We start from the raw sequence: 20,209 nt of genomic DNA, 5'->3' as shown, positions 1-20,209 counted from the left end.
GTGCACAGGCAGAGTAGATTTAGCATAATTCTTAAGGGTCCTAGGATTTTTGGAATGGTAAATGAGCTTTGGCTCCAACTTAAAGCCACTAGCTGCATTATCCCCTAACAAGAAAGTCAGCCTGCCCTTTGAAGCTTTGAAACCAGGCATTGACTTCTCTCTAGCTATGAAAGTCCTAGGTGGCATCTTCTTCCAATATAAGGCTGTTTCATGTGCATTGAAAATACGTTGTTTAGTATAGCCACCTTCATCAATTACCTTAGCTAGATTTTCTGGGTGTCTTTCTGCAGCTTCTACATCAGCACTTGTCGCTTCACCTTGCACTTTTATGTTGCAGAGATGGCTTCTTTCCTTAATTAAATCTTATGAACCAATCTCTGCTAGCTTCAAACTTTTCTTCTGCAGCTTCCTCACCTCTCCCAGCCATCACAGAATTGAAGAGAGTTAGTGCCTTGCTCTGGATTAGGCTTTAGCTTAAGGGAATGTTGTGGCTGGTTTGATCTTCTATCCAGACCTCTAAAACTTTCTCCATCTCAGCAATAAGGCTGTTTCACTTTCTTATCATTCGTATGTTCACTGGAGTAGCACTTTTTATTTCCTTCAAGAACTTTTCCTTTGCATTCACAACTTGACTGACTGGCGCAAGAGGCCTAGCTTTCAGCCTATCTTGGCTTTTGATGTGCCTTCCTCACTAACCTTAATCATTTCTAGCTTTTGATTTAAAGTGAGAGATGTGGGACCCTTCCTTTCACTTGAACACTTACAGGCCATTGTAAGGTTATTAACTGGCCTATTTCAATATTGTCCTGTCTCAGGGAATGGGCGGCCCGAGGAGAGGGAGAGAGATGCGGGAATGGCCGGTCTTTGGAGCAGTCAGAACACATACAATGTTTATTAATTAAGCTCGCCATCTGATATGGGTGTGGTTTGTGGTAGTCCAAAACAATTACAATAGTAACATTAAAGATCACTGATCAAAAATCACCATAATGGATACAATAATGAGAAAGTTTGAAATATGAGAATTACCAAAATGTGACACAGACATGAAGCTGTTGGAAAAATTGCACCGATAGACTTGCTCAACACAAGGTTCCCACAAACCATCAATTTGTAAAAAACGCAATGTCTGTGAAGTGCAATAAAATGAGATATGCCTGTACCATATGACCCAGCATTTGCACTCTTGGGCATATATTCCACAGAAATAAAGACGTGTGTTCATACAAAAACTTGCACACAAGTGTTTATAGCAGCTTTATCCATAAAGCCCTGGTGGCACAGTGGTTAAAGCTATTGACTGCTAACCAAAAGGTCGGTGGTTTAAAACCACCAGCTGCTCCTTGGGAGAAACGTGTGGCAGTCTGCTTCCACAGAGATTTAGAGCCTTGGAAACGCCATGGGGTCGTTATGAAACAGAACTGACTTGATGGCACTGGGCTTTTGGGTTTGGTTTTATCGCTGATGCGATTCCTTGTTCTAAAGTCTACTTTTTCCTATATAAATACAGCCAGCCTAGCTTTCTTGTGATACGTGCTTGGATATTATGTTTTTTTCCATTCTTTTACTTCTAACTTATCTGTGTCTTTATATTTAATGTGGGTTTCTTATGGACAACATATGCTTAGTCAGGTCTTGCTTTTGTATGATATCCAACCCTCAACGGCAGTGGGTTTTTTTTTTTAATCCATAATAGCCAAAAAGTAGAAACAATCCAAGTCTCCTTCAGTAGGTGAATGATTAAGCAAACGGCGGTATATTCATACTTTGGAACACTATTCAGCAATAAAAAAGGAACAAACTATACATGCAAAAACTTGGATAACTCTCAAGGGAATTCTGCTGAGTAAAAAAAAGTCAATCTAAAAAGTCTACAAACTATACGATTCTACCGATATAACGTTGTTTAGATTAAGGAGGATGTGGGAATGGGAGGGAAGTGGGTGTGGTTTTATAAAAGGGCACCAAAAAGGATTCTTGCAGCAATGAAAATGTTCTGTATCTTGATTGTGGTAGTGGTCACATGAATCTACACACGAGATGAGACTGTATAGAGCCACACACACACACACAGATGTATCCAAGTCTGCATGAGCTCTGCAGATGGTACCCGTGTCCATTTCCTGGTTGTTATATTGTCTTACAGTTATACAAGATGCTAACATGGAGTGAAGGGTGTCCTGCATCTCCCTGTATATTTCTTACAACTTCCTGCAAATCTGTAAACATTTCAAAATTATAAGTTTTAAAAAAGATACTCAATCCAAAAGAAGTCAAGAAAGTACAGGAAATGGAGCTATAAGAAGGCATAAAATGTTTGCTTTAAATCTAAATGCAGCAATAATTACATTAAATGTAAATGGACTCAATGCTCTAGTAAAAGATGTTTATTGAATGCCTATTGTGGGCAAGCACTAGAATGTGTGCAGGGGACACAGAGATGATCAGGTGTTCACAGTGGTCTGGTGGCCCAAGGGCTGTGCCCAGTGCTGTGATAGAGTGTCCCACAGATGAGCTCATAAATGCCAGAAGCGCTGGAGGAGAGGGAGGGTACAAAGGGGATGACACACGAGCTGGGTTGTGAAAAATCATGGAACTGTGCCAGGTGAAGAAGTAACAGAAGGTCATTCAAGGAAGAGGGAAGAGCATTTGAGAAAGGAAATGTGTTCTGGTAACCACAGAAAATTTGGTATTAGTGGAGCATAAATTATAGGAAGTGAGGGACAGAAGATGAAGCTAGAGACGTGGCAGACATGTGGAGGGCAGAATTGATAGGACTGGGTCACTAAATGCATGTGAGGCATCAGGGAGAGGGAGGGGTCCAGGCTGAATCACAGGCTTCTAGTTTGTGACTGGGCAGATATTATTATCGTGTAACCTATTATAAAACGCTGAGTCCCCTGCATGGAACAAAGGCAAATGAGCTTCCACTGATGACATTTCTTTCTTTTACAAGTTTATCAACTTACAGTAATAATCTTGTCAAGTGGTCAAGGCAGCTATTATCCTAATTCTCCAGAAAAGAAACTGGCACTCAGAGAGACAAAGCCTTCATTGCCTCACAGTGAATCTGAACCCAAGTCTCATGACCCCCTCTTCAATGTTCAAGAATATTGTTTCAAACTAGCTGAAGTTAAAGAAGACAAAAAAAAACAGAGCTGCCGTAGGAAGAGGGCAGATACCTAGTCAGGTTGGTTGTTGACCCGTCAAGATATCTTAAAATTTTCCCTGGCAGGTTTTCAAGCTGGTTGCTTCTGCCATCATACTCTGCAGTTTGCTGGGAGGTACTTTGAAGGGCAACAAAGTGACAGCACTACCCTGAAAGTCATGTGTTAGAGCACTTTTAGCAAAGACTGTGCTATCACATGGGACTGTCAAAGCTCTTTCCCCTGATTTAGCTCTGTATTTCAAAGTGGAATATTTGTCTATTTACGTGCAAACATTCTTCTCGTGAGTCCAGAAGACACAGAGGGGGCAAAAAAAAAAAAAAAGGAAAGGAGGGTAAGACTTACTCTTGTCTGATTTACTGACTTTTCATTTTCGTTTACATCCTTCCTCACCCCATTCCTCTGTGCTTTCCTTATTGTTGTGTTGTTACTGATGTACACTCAGTAAATGCTAGTTAGTGTTTAGAAAACCACACAACTCTAGCACTGACTACCATTTGTATGGCCCCCAGGAATCTTGGATGTGGTCCCAGAACACCCGATGAAAGAAAGCATTTGGTAACTACTTGGTGATTTTTGGTAACTACTTGGTGATTTTTGGTAACTTGCCAAGAGTGGCTCCTCTAAGCCTAGCCCCCATTCTCTTTCCAGTGGTTTAGCCTTTAGAATACTCGGGAAGTCTGGGGTGTGTTTAAGTGTTGCAAAAGGTAAAAACCATTGAAGCAACAGAATTCTTGTTACTTTTCTATTTTCTGTTGAGCTTTACTCAAGATGGCCTTTTCTCTCCACCTTCTACTTTCTTGTCAAGGGGGACCACAAAGGCCATGGAATCCAAGGCCAGGGAGTTGGGAATTTCCAGGAGCAGGCTACAGTGATCCTCTCTGTTCTGGCTCAGTGCCATTAGCCCTGGGATTGCTGGTGACCCTTCAGCCTGATGGCCTGTAACCTTCTGTTCCCTGCCAGATAGAGTTGGGACTTGTCCCAGGCTTGGAATAACTTCCCCTGATTGTCCTGGAGATGGGCTGGCCCACAGGATCTGCTTCCATGACTTGTCAAAAGATGCAGAAAGATCCTGCATCTCTGCAGTGTTGTGGGCCTTTGAAGGAGGAATCCTGAGGGGATATGTTTGTTAGAAATAAGTCTACTAAGATGGCTGTGTTCAAGCACTACCACACTCCGTGACATGGTCTTGACCTTCCTCATGTATTATCAATCTAAATGCTACTGAAGGCTCTGGCTAGTTTCTCGTCATTTCTTGTGTGGCAGAATCTTAGGGGCCATTAAGACCAACTAATAAAATTTGTACCAATATATTAGGTACCAGGATCAGGATGCAAAATGATGGACTGGAACAATGGACTAAAACTGACTCAGGAATAAACCGTTATTTTAAACTCTGGTAAATTCTTTGATAGATTAAGAGCCTGAGGTGTGATGGAAACACAAAGGAGATAATCAAGTCTGGATGAAGTTTCAGGGAAAGTATAATACAGAGAAAGGGAGAGCTGAGCTGAGTTCACCAGGGGAGGGGAGTGTAGGCTATTTATTCTAAGCAGAGGTACTTGCAAGATCAGGAAGGCATGTTCTTATTTAAAATTACCCTCACACTCATGAAGTTTCTGATACATTACCCTAGGGACAGTCCCCACTGCTCATGCTGAGTACACAGGTAGTGAGGGCTCCTGGGACTGTCTCCAAAAGAGTCCATTAACAGTGGGAAGATACCAGTATCACAATAATAGAAAGATCTGAAGTAACAAAGATCCCTCTAAATATACATTAGTAATAATGATAGCTAACACATAGGTACCAGGAGCTATTTTAAGTGCTTTGCATGGACTAAATTAACTTATTTAACCCTCACATGGATCCCACGAAGTACTTACTCTTCTTATACCCTTCTCTACATATGAGGAAACTAAGGTACAGAGAGGTTAGATAACTTGCCCAAGGTCATGAGCTAATATGCACCTTAGTTTCCTCACATGTAGAGAAGGGTATAAGAAGAGTGTGTACTTCATGGGACCCATGTAGGTGAGTGTGTATTTGGGGAAAGGACCTAAGATAAAAAGTTTGGAAGAGAAGAAAAATATAGCCAATGTAATAGAAGCCACTCTTCCCTGTATTTATTTAAACTCCTGTCTTGGCACAGGAGAAGCTAAGATCCCAGAGAGTGCCTGCCTGCTGACATATCCCCAGGTACCTGGAGAAGAAAAGAATGTTCTGAATTTCCACCTGGTTTCATTACTTGCTTCACTCAAAGGACCCTTTATCGTTTACAGTTCAAGGCAACTCCCTTGGCCTCCTCACTGCCTCTGCTGACCCAAATGCCCTTCCTACAAGGCCTACATGACACATATAATGCAAGCGGAGCTTCAGAAAATGTTTGTTGAAGGAACTGATGAGCATTGGTCCAGACCACATCAACAAGCAAGCATACTCACACTCAACAATGCTAACCCAATCAGTACGTGTCCTAGTGCATACACTCTTCCACTCTCCCAAGCAATGATAGCACCCCTGTTCTCTCCTCAAATCTCCCACCTCTTCTCCTCCTCTCCACTAGTAACTTCTGAGGGTCCAGAATGGAGGGATTATCCCAAGCCACAGTCTTCTACTCTCCAAGTTAAGGATTTTTCAACGGAACCCTTCAGAATCCTTTCTCTGATTTGGTCAAAACTGTGTCCCACCAGGGCATGATGAGATGTCAACCTGATTTAGGGTCTTTCCATGAGTTGGTTGGATTTTCCTTCTCAATTTTGGATTCTTTTTGTTCATTTTGATGAGTTTCACAGAGGCGAGTTACATGAACATGTACTCAGAAAAAAGGTTTCTGAGAAAGATGGCAGAAAGAAAGTAACAGAAGTTTCAGAGTGCATGCAATCACATAGGCCAAAAAAAAAAGTGTCTTGTCTAAATTTGTATTTATCTGATGTCTAATGAGGTTGGATATTATTTCTTACATATTGTGTTCCTCTGTAGACATTCTCCTGTGAAGTGTTGTTCATACACTTTGCTCATTTTTCTGCTGGGATGCTGATCTTTTCCTAATTGATGAGGATTATGCACAGATGTGTAGGATATAAACTCTCTGCTTGCCACAGATGATGTAAAAATATTTCACGTTTTGTCTATTAGTATTTTCCTTCATGATTTTCCCTCTGCCACTGTGTTTAAAAAAGTTTTCCCCACCCCAAGATCAGATTAAGATTCAATACATTCGCTTCTAGGAATTTCATTTTTTTACATTTACATATAACACATCTGATTTAGTTGCTCTTTTTTTATCTATATTAAGTGAGTTTGACCTATAGTTTTCTTTTTTGTATTGTGATTTCCTTACCTGGCATTGGTATCAGGGTTATGTTAGCATCATAAAATTAATTGAAGACTTCCACATTTTTTCTATGCCTAAACATTTTATATAGTATGACAGTTATCTTTAAAGCTCAAATAGAAAAACTTCTTGAGTCAGTCATCTGTCTTGGAAGTAATTCTCTGACAATAATTTTCATTTATTTCATATTTATTATATTGATCAGGATAGCATTTTAGTGACCAAGACTTTGAGAAGTGCCCTGTTTTTGGGTTAACAGCCTACACGAGTGATGGCCTCACCTACCCTGAGACCAGAAGAACCAGATGGTGCCCAAGTACCACTACCAACCGTTCTGATCAAAGCCACAATAGATGGACCTGATAGAATATGAGAGAAATAGAGAACAGAATTCGGTTCTTAAAAAGTCCAGACTTACTGGACCAGTTGAGATTAGAGGACTCCCTGAGGCTATTGCCCTGAGATACTCTTTAAATCCAGAACCAAAACTATCCCCTGTGGTCCACCTTTTAGCTAAATAACAGATTAGCACACAAAATAAAGGATAGTATATGCGAGCATGGTGCTCCATAAAAAAACTTATCTATATGAGGCCAAAAGATCAACAACTACTCTAAAGCAAAGATGATAAGATAAGGCGGTGGGGAAACCAGAACATAATTAAAGAGACTGCTGACACATTGTGAAAAATGCAGCTAATGTCACCGAACAATTTGTGTAGAAATTGTCAAATGGGAACCTAATTTGCTGTGTAAACTTTCACTGAAAACACAATAAAATATTATTTTAAAAAAAGAAAGAAAGAAAAGTGCCCTGCTTTTTTTTTGGCAATACTAGAATTTTCATTTGGTGTGAAAATTTGGGTGAGGTTAAATTACTTTTTACAGTAAACCTTCATTTACTTTCTAATTGCACAGTTCTCATGGCTAAAGACCCCTAGCCACTAATTTCTTGTCAGCACTGAAAGCCACAATGTAACAGACTTACTTCTTGTGAAATAGGAACCAAGTCCTGCCAGAACTGGAAGCCTCTAACAGGAAGTCGTGACTTGGTGGTGGTGAACTGAAATAACTACAGAAAAGGAGGCATGTGAGGGGGACAGAATAGCAGCCATCCCCATTCAAAGCTGAACTATCATTTGGCTGCTGCTGCCTTTTAATGAGGAATAGCAAGGCATGTATCTTAGTGTAAAGCAAGGTACAAGTCTTATCTGCAAAGAAGGCAAAACAAGCTGTTATTCTGGTATAAAGTCTCTAGTGAAAGGCTTTGCTAAGTACTGGGTATACAGATATGAGTAAGTCAAATAATCACATATTGTATGGCAAATGTTGCAACAAGGAAAAGTACAGGGTCTGAAGTTGGGGAAAGTACAGAAGTACAGGTTTATGCCCCACAAACCTTGGAGGGCAGTAGGAACCATTTGTGAGCAGTGGGGCAGAGAAGGGAGTGCTCTGCAAGGGGAAGAAACCCAACTGTGGGCTCCCCTATTCCTTTGATCTCTCTTACTCCAGGCCCTGGTGAGAAGACAACTCAGGCGCCTGCGCTCACAGAGCTGACAGTCCAGGGAGGGAGAAAGACAAGTAAATAGTGAGAGAGAGAGAGAGAGAGAGAGAAAGAGTGTGTGTGTGTGTGTTTCCGAGAGGGAAGGAAACCCATTTGATCTGTTTCCTACCCTAGCACTGGCCATATACTACCCTAGACAGGAGCTCCCAGCATGCTTTGAGCCAGGTTAGCCAGGGCCTCAGGAAGCACCCAGCCTGGGAAGTATGGGAACCACCCCCACAAGTTCAGAGGTTTTCACCAAAATATCTACAATTATATTTATATCATAATTAAACACAAAAGATTAAAAGAAAATATAGGCAAATAGGCTTTATAATTCTAGATTTGTTCACAATCAAAACACAGAAAAGATGGCAAATAATTTACAAAAAGTATAAAGGAAGAGATTTACAGCTGTACTTACAAAAAGTCAAAAATGTCTACATGGGGAGTGACCCTGTGAACAAGGGTGAGATGATCAATATGTAGGTAGGTACATTTGCTATACATTTAATAAACAAAACACATAAGGACCTTCTATGAAACATTAAGATAAATATAAATGACCTAATAGAAGAAAAAATGAGCAAAGGATATGAATAGGCATTTTTTGGGAAGAAAAAACAAAACAGAAATGACTTCAAATAATATATCCAAAATACACTGAAGTAAAAAATGCTATCTCTTCGCCTATCAGATGGGCAAAAATTTTCAATCATGTACATGATATATATACATAGATGTTAATGTCATTATTTATTATGGCTAAGAATCCAAAAGAATCTAAATATCTATCAAAAGGTTGATTAAATTACAGCGTGAATAAGCAAACCATGCATACCCCTCCAAACCAGTCTACTCTAAATCTCAGTGTGATTCTTGCACTTCTTTGAGTTCCATTTCCATTGTCTTATTTACAAGTCTGAGTGAAATGAAAAGTTTTTAATCACAAAATAAAAGGAAATGTAAAAAAAAAATAAGCAAAAGCAAGGAAAGATGTCATAAAATATCTTTCCATAATGAAGGTCCTGCAGCAGTTTAGTTCTCCCTAAACCTGTTCCTTCCACAGGCTTCCACATCTCAGTTTATGGCAACACTATCCTGTTAAAATTCACATCAAATCATGTCACTTCTGTGCTCAGAATCCTCCAATGTCTGCCTCCTTCACTCAAAGGAAAACCCAAAGGCCTTCCTGTAGCCTACAAGGCCCAGCACAACCCTCCTCCTCCCTCCCATCACCCTTCTGCCCTCCTCTACTGCATCCTTCACTCCCTCAGCTCCAGCCAAGCTGGTGGCCCTTGGAACATTCCAGGTGTGCTCCTGCCTCAGAGGCTCTGCCTTTACTATTTTCTCCCCTGATTAAGAAGTGGAATATGCAAATTCCCAAACACTTCTAGCGCTCTAAAGCGCAAGCAAAATGGTCTCCAGTAGGCCAAAGACAATCTTTCAAAAAGGAGCTGCAGATGAAAGCTGCTGGAAGCAAAAGCCCACCAAGGTGGGGGGAGTAGAGTACATCCTCCGGTATCCTTCTGTAGTACTAGTAGTAAACCTTCATTGAGCACTGATTAAGTGCCAAGTAGTATTCTACATGTTTTACGTATCGTAACGAATTTAATTCTTACAACAACCGTATGACTAGAACACTGGTCAACCTTTGAGTTTTGATGGAGTGCTGGGGTCAAAGTGATTAGGAGAGAACAATAAGTATAATATCGCCATTTTGTAACTACTAATGAATTAATGGATATAAGCACTGAGCATCAATGGCTGCTAAAATCAGAAGAGACATAACCAGATATAATTTCCCTTTTGATGGAAGTATAAGAAAACCACATATGAAAGCCAGGAGTTAATTAACTGTTGCAGATGGGTGATAGACTCATTACATTATTCTCTCAGAAAATAACATATCTGAATGCTGACTATCATCAGCCAGTAGAGGGGGAAATTGAATAAGGGGAGGGGATGGGATCTGACTGCAAACGGGAATGCACGTGGGTTGGTCCATAGATGTGGTGGTGTTAGTTGTTGTTGCTGTTAGGTGCTGTCAAGTTGGTTCCAACTCATAGCGACCCCATGCACAACAAAACAAAACACTGCCCGGTCCTGCACCATCCTCACAATGTTGCTGAGTCCACTGTTGGAGTCACTGTGTCAATCCATCTCCTTGAGGGTCTTCCACTTTTTTGCTGACCCTCTACTTTACCAAGCATGATGTCCTTTCTCCAGGGACTGATCCCTTCTGATAACACGTCCAAAGTACATAGGACAAAGTCTCACCATCCTTGCTTCCAAGGAGCACTCCACCGTATTTCTTCCAAGACAGGCTTGTTTGTTCTTTTGGCAGCCCATGGTATATTCAATATTCTTTGCCAACACCATAATTCAAAGCCATCAATCCTTTTTCAGTCTTTATTCATCATCTAGCTTTCACATGCATATGAGGTGATTGAAAATACCATGGCTTGGTTCAGGCACACCTTAGCTCTCAGGGTGACGTCTTTGCTTTTTAACACTTTAAAGAGATCTCTTGCAGCCAGTTTGCCAATGAAATATGTCTTTTGATTTCCTGACTACTGCTTCCATGGGTGTTGATTGTGAATCCAAGTAAAATGAAATCCTTGACAACTTCATTTTTTTCTACGTTTATCATGATGTTGCTCATTGGTCCAGTTGTGAGGATTTTTGTTTTCTTTATGTTGAGGTGCAATCCATACTGAAGGCTGTGGTCTCTGGTCTTCATCAGTAAGTGCTTCAAGTCGTATTCACTTTCAGCAAGCAAGGTTGTGTCATCTGCATATCACAGATTGTAAATGGATCTTCCTCCAATCCTGATGCCCCGTTCTTCTTCATATAGTCCGGCTTCTTGGATTATTTGCTCAGCATACAGATTGAACAGGTATGGTGAAAGAATACAACCCTGGCACACACCTTTCTTGACTTTAAACCAATCAGTATCCCCTTGTTCTGTCCAAATAACTGCCTCTTGTTCCATGTAAAGTTTCCTCATGAACACAATTAAGTGTTCTCGAATTCCCATTCTTCCCAGTGTTATCCATAATTTGTTATGATCAACACAGTTGAATGCCTTTGCATAGCCAATAAAACACAGGTAAACATCCTTCTGGCATTCTCTGCTTTCAGCCAGGATCCATCTGACATCGGCAATGATATCCCTGGTTCCACATCCTCTTCTGAAACCAGTCTGAATTTCTGGGAGTTCCCTGTCGATATACTGCTGCAGCCATTTTTGAATGATCTTCAGCAAAATTTTGCTTGCATGTGATATTAATGATATTGTTTGATAATTTCTGCATTCGGATGGATCACCTTTCTTGGGAATAGGCATAAATATGGATCTCTTCCAGTCGGTTGGCCAGGTAGTTGTCTTCCAAATTTCTTGGCACAGACAAGTCAGCACTTCCAGTGCTGCATCCGTTTGTTGAAACATCTCAATTGATATTCTGTCAGTTACCGGAGCCTTGTTTTTCACCAATGCCTTCAGTGCAGCTTGGACTTCTTCTGTACCTTAGGTTTCTGATGACATGCCACCTCCTGAAATGGTTGAACGTTGACCAATTGTTTTTGGTATAGTGACTGTGTGTATTCCTTCCATCTTCTTTTGATGCTTCCTGTATCGGTTAATACATTCCCTGTAGAATCCTTCACTATTGGAACTCGAGGTTTGAATTTTTTTCTTCTGTTCTTTCAGCTTGAGAAATGCTAAGCGTGTTCCTCCCTTTTGGTTTTCTATCTCCAGGTCTTTGCACACATCATTACAACACTTTACTTTGTCTTCTCGAGCTGCCCTCTTCTGCCCAACTCTTTTACTTCATCATTTTATTCTTTTGCTTTAGCTACTCGATGCTCAAGAGCAAGTTTCAGAGTCTCTTCTGACATCCATTTAGGTTTTTTCTTTCTCTCCTGTCTTTTTAATGACTTCTTGCTTTCTTCATGGATGATGTCCTTGATGTCATTCTACAGCTTGTCTGGTCTTCGGTCATTAGAGTTCAATGTGTGAAATCTACTCTTGAGATGGTCTCTAAATTCAGGTAGTATATACTCAAGGTCATACTTTGGCTCTCATCGACTTGTTCTAATTTTCTTCAGTTTTAGCTTGAACTTGCATCTGAGCAATTGATGGTCTGATCCACAGTCGGCCCCTGGCCTTGTTCTGACTGATGATATTGAGCTTTTCCATTGTCTCTTTCCACAGATGTAGTCAATTTGATTCCTGTGTATTCCACCTGGTGAGGTCCATGTTGCTGTTTATGTTGGTGAAAGAAGGTATTTGCAATGAAGAAGTCGTTGGTCTTGCAAAATTCTATCATTCGATCTCTGGCCCTGTTTCTATCATGAAGGCCATATTTTCCAACTTTGTTTCCAACCTTCACATTCCAATTACTAGTAATTATCAGTGCATCCTGATTGCACGTTTGATCAATTTCAGACTGCAGAAGTTGGTAAAAATCTTCAATTTCTTCATCTTTGGCCTGAGTGGTTGCTGCATAAATTTGAATAATAGTTGTATTGACTGGTCTTCCTTGTAGGTGTATGGATATTATCCTATCACTGACAGCGTTGTAGTTTAGGATAGATCCTGGAATGTTCTTTTTGACGATGAACACAACGCCATTCCTCTTCAAGCTGCCATTCCTGGCATAGCACAGCATATGATTGTCCAATTCAAATTGACCAATACCAGTCCACTTCGGCTCACAAAATGCCTAGGATATCAATGTTTATGTATTTCATTTTTGACGGCTTCCAATTTTCCTAGATTCATACTTTGTACATTCCAGGTTCTGATTATTAATGGATGTTTGCAGCTGTTTCTTCTCACTTTGAGTCTTGCCACATCAGCAAATGAAGGGCCCGAAGCTTGACTCCATGCATGTCATTAAGGTGGACTCTACTTTGAGGAGTCAGCTCTTCCCCAGTCATCTTTTGAGTGCCTTCCATCCTGAGGGGCTTATCTTCTGGCACTATATCAGACAATGTTCTGCTGCTATTCATAAGGTTTTCACTGGCAAAATCTTTTCACAAGTAGATCGCCAAGTCCTTCTTCCTAGTCTCTCTTAGTCAGGAAGATCAGCTGGAACCTGTCCACCATGGGTGACCCTGCTGGTATTTGAGTATCAGTGGCATAGCTTCCAGTATCACAGCAACACACAAGCCTGTAGTACAACAAATTGACAGACGCGTGTGGGAGATGTGGTGGTAGGCGCTGCCATCTTTTGATTACAAAAGAACATGATGCTGTAGTTGGAGTTTTCTTTTAGTTTTTCTGTGGTATATATTCTGGGGCTAATGGCTGTCATTTTCCTGAAAGTTTTAGAACTTACATATCAGATGAAAAAGCTTCTGCTGCACCAACAAGCTGTTGACCAGGTGTAGGGTGCAGGGAGAGGAGTCGGGAGCTGATCCCGTTTCTGAGCTACCTCCTTGCTTTTTAGAGAGCTCGCCCCAAAGCATGTGACACACAGAAGAGCTAGTTCACTCCCTTATTTCTCCCAGTCTTCTCCTGGTTCTAAACAAGTGGGCAGTTATATTCTGAGAAAGAACTACAGGGAGGTTTCTAAGGGGTGGGGGGTCTCCAGGCTCCTCAGCACTGGACTCTCCCCAGTCTCACTAAATATGTATAAGCAAAACTCATCTAAAACACACTCTAGGGCCTTGAAGATGTAGGTACCCATTTGGAAAATTGTTTACTTTTATACCTCCTCATCATTTGGCCGTATTTCTTTTTCTATCAGGCTGGGGTCTGGTAGCCTGGGTGGCAACCATTAGCCCCAGAATATATACCACAGAAAAACTAAAAGAAAACTCCAACTATAGCATCTTGTTCTTTTGTAATCAAAAGATGGCAGCGCCTACCACCACATCTCCCCCATGCGTCTGTCAATTTGTCGTACTGTGGGGGCTTATGTGTTGCTGTGATGCTAGAAGCTATGCCACTGATATTCATATACCAGCAGGGTCACCATGGCGGACAGGTTTCCACTGAGCTTCTAGCCTAAGACAGACTAGAAGGACCTGGCAGTCTGTCTAACTAACTTTCTTTCTAGTTACTTTACATTGCAAATGCATAAAATGCTTCCCTCTTCTTTGCTTCCGCTCTATTTTGCTGTGAACTACCACCTCAGCTGTCTTCTCTTTCACTACCACCTTCCAACTCTCCTCTCTACCCATTCCAAAAATCCTTAATACTGGGAATCAGCCTCACCAGAAAGAGTAGGAAGCCCCACTCTGGCCTCAGGCCCAAGTGGCTTTCTCCAATTCAGCTTTTTTCAGTGATGAAACAGATGTTTTACATCCATCTGTCAATAGTTCCTTGTCTATGCTCTATCTGTAAGAGCCCTGGGAGGAAGGAGGAGTGAGTGGTGCTCCCTCCTGCAAAAGCAGATCTCTAACACTGCTCTCCTCAGATCTCTCTTAGCTTCACTGACTCCCTTCCTCTCACTCTTAACTGTGGGTACCTCCCAAAGTTCTGGCCTAGGTCCTTCGTCTTCCTACTTACTCATCACACTCTCCATGGATGACCTCATTCACTCCCATGCTTTTGACTACTACCTATTACCCCAGTGGGAATCCTAGTGGCATAGTGGTTAAGTGCTACAGCTGCTAACCAAAGGGTCTGCAGTTCAAATCCACCAGGTGCTCCTTTGAAACTCAATGGGGCAGTTCTACTCTGCCCTATAGGGTTGCTATGAGTTGGAATTGACTTGACAGCAATGGGGTTTTTTTTTGGTATATACCCCAGTGGCAGCCATGGTGGTACAGTGGTTAAGCATTTGGCTGCTAACCAAAAGGTCAGCAGTTCGAATCCACCAGCTGCTCCTTGGAAACCCTGTGGAGTAGTTCTACCCTGTCTTATAAGGCTGCTATGAGTCAGAATTGACTCAACTGCAATGGGCTTGGTTTTGGTATACCCCAGTGAACACCAAAACTTCATCTCTGGCCCAGATCCCTCCTCTGAGCTCAGGACAAATTCGCCCAAATAATTGCTGCCTGTCCTGCAGTTACTTAAACTGAACAGATCTGCCTGACTGCTGCGTATCAGTCTCACTGACTTGCGCCTAAACTAGGCTTACTTCCCGTGCTTCTTCTCATAGTCCTGTACGGCATAATCAGGGTCCAAAAAGATTCTGACAGACCGGCATGAAGGATCAAGTGCAAAAAAGATGAAAGTTACCAGTAGTAAATGCAAGGTCCTGTTCCTGGGCTAAAACAAAAACCAAAGAACCAACAGCACAAGAACTGAATGGAGCAAGGACAGCTTAGTAAAAGCACAGAGGAAAACTAAGTTTACTTGACAGGAAGCTCAGAGTGAGTCACCAGTGTGGTGTGGCTGCCAGAACAAAGTTGCATTCTCAGACGCACAGTGTCCAGAGAGTCCTGCTCTGGTCTACCCTGGACAGTCTCAATCTAAATTATTTTGTTCAGTTCTGGTACCATGTTCAGATTTATCAGGATGATGAGGGAATGTAAAACCATGTCCTAGCCTAAGAAATGACTGCTTAAACTGGCAACATTTAGCCTGGATATTTGCTGGGCTCTCAAGTTCAAAGGAATAAGGTGTGTTCTGTGTATTCTAAATAGGTAACACCAGGGCCAGTTTCTAGAAGAAAGAGTTATCACACGATTATTTGAGAAACACATTATGTAACCCGTTTCCTGTCAAGTTGAAAATTTTCACTATTCCCTCTCTCTCACGTACCCTATGACTAAGCAATCAAGTCCCACTGATCACTTCTTTAAAATCATTCCCTGATTTATCCCTTCTGCTGCATTCCCATTAATACCCTGGACTAAGTCCCACTGCCCAGGAAAGAGGGTGGAAATTAGGACACCTGCAGATCCTATTCCCATAAACCTGACATCCAGACCCTCAGAGGCCACAGATATCTGTAGTAGGCATTGTCACTGGTTTTGGCCACCCAGCATCTAAATCTTCTTCTGTATTTGGGGAATTCCACCTTATAAGTTTCTGGGAGAGGCAGAGACCAACTCCCACTATAGAAGCAAGAAATGCTGGAGACTTTCTTTCCCAGTCTCCCTTACAGCTAGGCCACCGGCTCTGATAGTCTTTCCTGAAAGTTTAGTCTCAAGATTGCTTCTGAAGCTCCCCCCACCCCTCTCAAACAGTTCTTTAGCTCAAAAACCCAGAACCTAGTGCTGTCATTCTTTAGCTACTTAATTAAATAATCCTGTAATTACCTGATGTGACATGCCCACTGAAGATAAGGTGTTTGTTTGTTTTGTATAGTAATGACAGGCATGAGGCCTTCCAGAACTCTAAGGTAGGCATTTGCTTCTAAATGTGCTGGAGAGCTTAAAGAAAAGAGAATGACAAGTCCAAAGACCTAACTTCTTGGCTCAGTGCATGGTCAGAAAATTAGGCCTTGAGGATTGGAATGAAGACATTTTGAGGGTATTTGGATGATTCAGAGTATGCTAAACTCCCAGCCCCCAAAAACTACTGGTAGGACGGCCGAGGACTTAGAGTCCCCAGAAACGAAAGTTAAGGTCTCTTCACCAAGTAAAGAACCCTGACCAGCTGAGGTACTGGCTGAGCAAGGACTGTAGCAACCATCCATATGTTCGGCCTTGCTATGACATTTCAGTAGATTTTCTTGCTTCTTTCTTTTCCCTATTTTATCTAGCATGTTGTGGTAGTGGTGAACTTTACAGTTTAATTCATAGCTTATGGACAATACTAGATACAAGTGGCCATCACTCAGAGATTCTTGTGTCTTAGGTTCTAACAGACGTGTACCCACTCCCTTTGCCACAATAGGAAAGTAACAAGTAGGCAGCAGTGGCAGCGGATTTCTCACCAGAACTAGTTCTGAGTTGTGGTTTGGGGTGTTTTTTCCTGGCTGTTTAACCTCAAAACTGTTTCTCCAGCCCTCTCAACATTTCTGTGAGCTGCCCGATATCATTTTGATACACGCCTTTTCTGCTTAAATCAGTCAGGGTCAGCTTTGACTGCTTGCAAATTAAAACTCTGACTGGTCCAACATCTAAATGGAGTATGTGGTCAGTCCAGGTTTCTCCATCCTTAAAATACATCAAAGTAGAAGGAGGGAATTAATAGTTATGAAAGGAGACGTTAAAGAGTTAGAAAACTTAAGAAGTAAAACTAATAAGCCAACAAAAAGCTGATTCAGAGCAAAAAAAATCAATAAAATAGAAAAGCCACCAGCTAATCTAATGGAGGGGAGGAGGAAAGAGAACACAAATTCACCATGACAAGGAAAAATGCCTGTGGAGAGACTGAAAAAACATTTTAATCATAAGAACTATTTTGTAAAATTATATGTAAATGAATTTGAGAACCAGGATGAAACAGATACTTTTGCAAGAAAGTACAATTTACCACAACTAACTCAGGAGAAACAGACTAAACAGATTAATTTCCATAGAAAAAGTTGAGAAACATCTAAACACACACAAAAAAGCACCAGGTACAGACAGTTTTACAAGGGAATTCTGCCAAGCTTTTAAAACTCTGTTAATTCCAACTCTGCTTAAACTCTTCTAGAATATGGCAAATTTCCAAATTTTTTTATGAAGCAAGTATAACATTTAGGCTAAAATCTGTTAAAGATGGTAAACCAAAACCAAAACAAACCTGTGGCCGTCGAGTCGATTCCGACTCATAGCGACCCTATAGGACAGAGTAAAACTGCGCCATAGAGTTTCCAAGGAGCGCCTGGTGGATTCGAACTGCCAATCTTTTGGTTAGCAGCCAAACTCTTAACCACTGTGCCAGCAGAAAAGAAAACCAAAGACCAATCTCTCTTATGAACATTGATGCAAAAATCCAACATAAAATATTACATGCATAATTCAACAACCCAACAAAATTAATATGCCCTGACCAAATGAGATTTATTCCAAAAATGGAAAGACTGTTCAATATTAGATAATCTATTAATAGAATTCATTATTTTAATAGATTCAATGAAAAGCCTTTTAATAGAATCTAATAATAATTTTTGACTTAAAAAAAACTCTATAATACAAGAATCAATGGAATACTTCACTAACATGAAAAAAATTCTCTCAGCTCCCAAACCAATAGCAACTTAATAGGAAAACACTGAAGGCATGCATGTAAAAGTCAAAATCAAGACAAGATTACCCATTATCAATTATACCATTTAACACTGAAGTGCTAGCCAACCCACTTGGACAAAAGAAAAAATTAGATATATAAAAAACAAAAACACTCATTGCCGTCAAGCTGATTCTGACTCATAGCAACCATATAGGACAGAGTAGAACTGCCCCATGGAGTTTCCAAGGAGCACCTGGTAGATTCGAACTGCTGACCTTTTGGCTGGCAGACATAGCTCTTAACCACTACACCACCAGGGTTTCCTAGATATGTAAGAATTGAATTAAAATGTGGTGAAATTATTTCTATTTCAGATGACATGATTGTATGCCTGGAAAACCCAAAAGAATCAACTGAAAAACTACCACAAACAGTAAGAGAATTCAAAGATTACAGGATATAATACTAATATGCAGAAATTATCTTGGACTCAGTTTTTGCGCCCCCCCCCCCCCCCCAGATGAATTTGGCCCATCCTATCTTCGGCCTCCCTGGAGTAAATGCAACCACAAGTATCATGGAGTTAAGATTCTGAGACAAACTTTGCCCAATGACAGACAGGATATGTAAGGGAACTTTCAGGTAATTTTCTTTTCCCTTCCTTTCTACCAAAGACCAATCGGAGGGGCAGTGATTCTATAGAGCCTGTGCAAATATACAGCCTACATAATCCAACAACTGGTTGTGTTTTTTTTACAAAGCTATGGCCAACTCAATAACACACCAATGTGTATTTTCCTTCTCTCCTTCCCCTTTTCCATCACTCTCACTGCCCCGGGATTACAACCCCAGCAAAGCATGGCAAATAAGCTTTGGTACACATTGTTTTCTAAACACCCAGATTAGGGCATAAGTGAGGAAGTCTTTTCCCATTTTATGGTTAAAAAGGAACTCACCTATGCTTTCTTATGGTGCTTATATTGTTCTATTTTCTCCATGTACCTCCCAATACATTTGGAGTTTATCACAGTGCAGGTGTAAAGAAAGAATACATTTTTATCTTTTTCCAAATGGCTGTATAGCTGTCCCACCACTTATTTATTAAAAAGTTCATCTTTACCCCACTGATTTAAGACACATTTCAGTTAGTACAAACCACACTTAAAATCGTCCTTTTCTTTTTTACATTTTATCATTAGTAATATGTACTACATACGACGTTGCAGCATGTAATTTGCTGATGCGAACACTCTCAGATGTCCACTCACAGATGTTCAAAGATAGCATTTATAAAGATAATGATAATACAAGGCAGTAAAAATGAAAACTAGAAAAAAAAGGAGGTATTTGGCTTATGTCAGAACCGACTTACGATGGAGTCATCAGAACCCTGCTGTAAATCAAGGACTACCTATACTAAATTCCCGTATTTCTTTCTGGTTCTATTTCTCAGCTTTCTGTTCTGTGCCAGGATCACAGTGTTTTCATTATAGACGTCTTACAGTTTATTTCAGTACTGGGGTGGCTAGTCCCCTTTTCTTATCTTTTAGAGTTTTCCTGGCTGTTCTCTCCTTTTTGATTTTTCTACATTAACTTTAGAATCAGCTTGCTTAGTTTCAAATGTGGGGCGGGGGGAGAGTTGTGTTAACTTTCTAAACTGACTTATTTAGAAATAATATTGACATGTTTATGATGTTAAGTCTTTCTATCCAAGAACATATCTTTCCACTTGTTCAAGTATATTTTTATGTCTTACAGGAACATTTTCAAGTTTTCTTCACGTTGGTTTTACACAGTTCTTGTTAAATTTATGCCTAGTATTTTTTTGTTCAGTTTTGTTGTTACCAACAATGTATCTTTTGTATTGTATTGCCTTATCCCCATTATATCTTTGACTAGTTGTTGTTTGTATGTGTAAGACCGAATGTAAGAAAAAAAAAACTAATAAAAATGTTTAATTGAAGGGGTGAGGGTGAACTGAGTGGATGAAGACAGAGGTGAAGTGAGATTTCTTGATGTATATATTAAATATACTCTTGTTTAATTTTTGAAACATAACTATATTACCTATTCAATAACAATTTTAAAAAACTGAGA

At 40.6% G+C, this 20,209-nt stretch overlaps 1 protein-coding gene across 4 annotated transcripts in view; it reads right to left on the bottom strand.

Moving 5' to 3' along the window:
• GAB3 (GRB2 associated binding protein 3) overlaps window positions 1-20,209 on the bottom strand; it is a 107,392-nt gene that overhangs the window by 59,863 nt on the left and 27,320 nt on the right. The gene's annotated exons all lie outside the window — the stretch shown is intronic.

The sequence above is a fragment of the Elephas maximus genome, chromosome X, assembly GCF_024166365.1.
Source record: "Elephas maximus indicus isolate mEleMax1 chromosome X, mEleMax1 primary haplotype, whole genome shotgun sequence".
Lineage (NCBI taxonomy): Eukaryota > Metazoa > Chordata > Mammalia > Proboscidea > Elephantidae > Elephas > Elephas maximus.
Note: the sequence above shows the minus strand (reverse complement) of the source record. Positions and strands in the feature narration are given on the sequence as shown.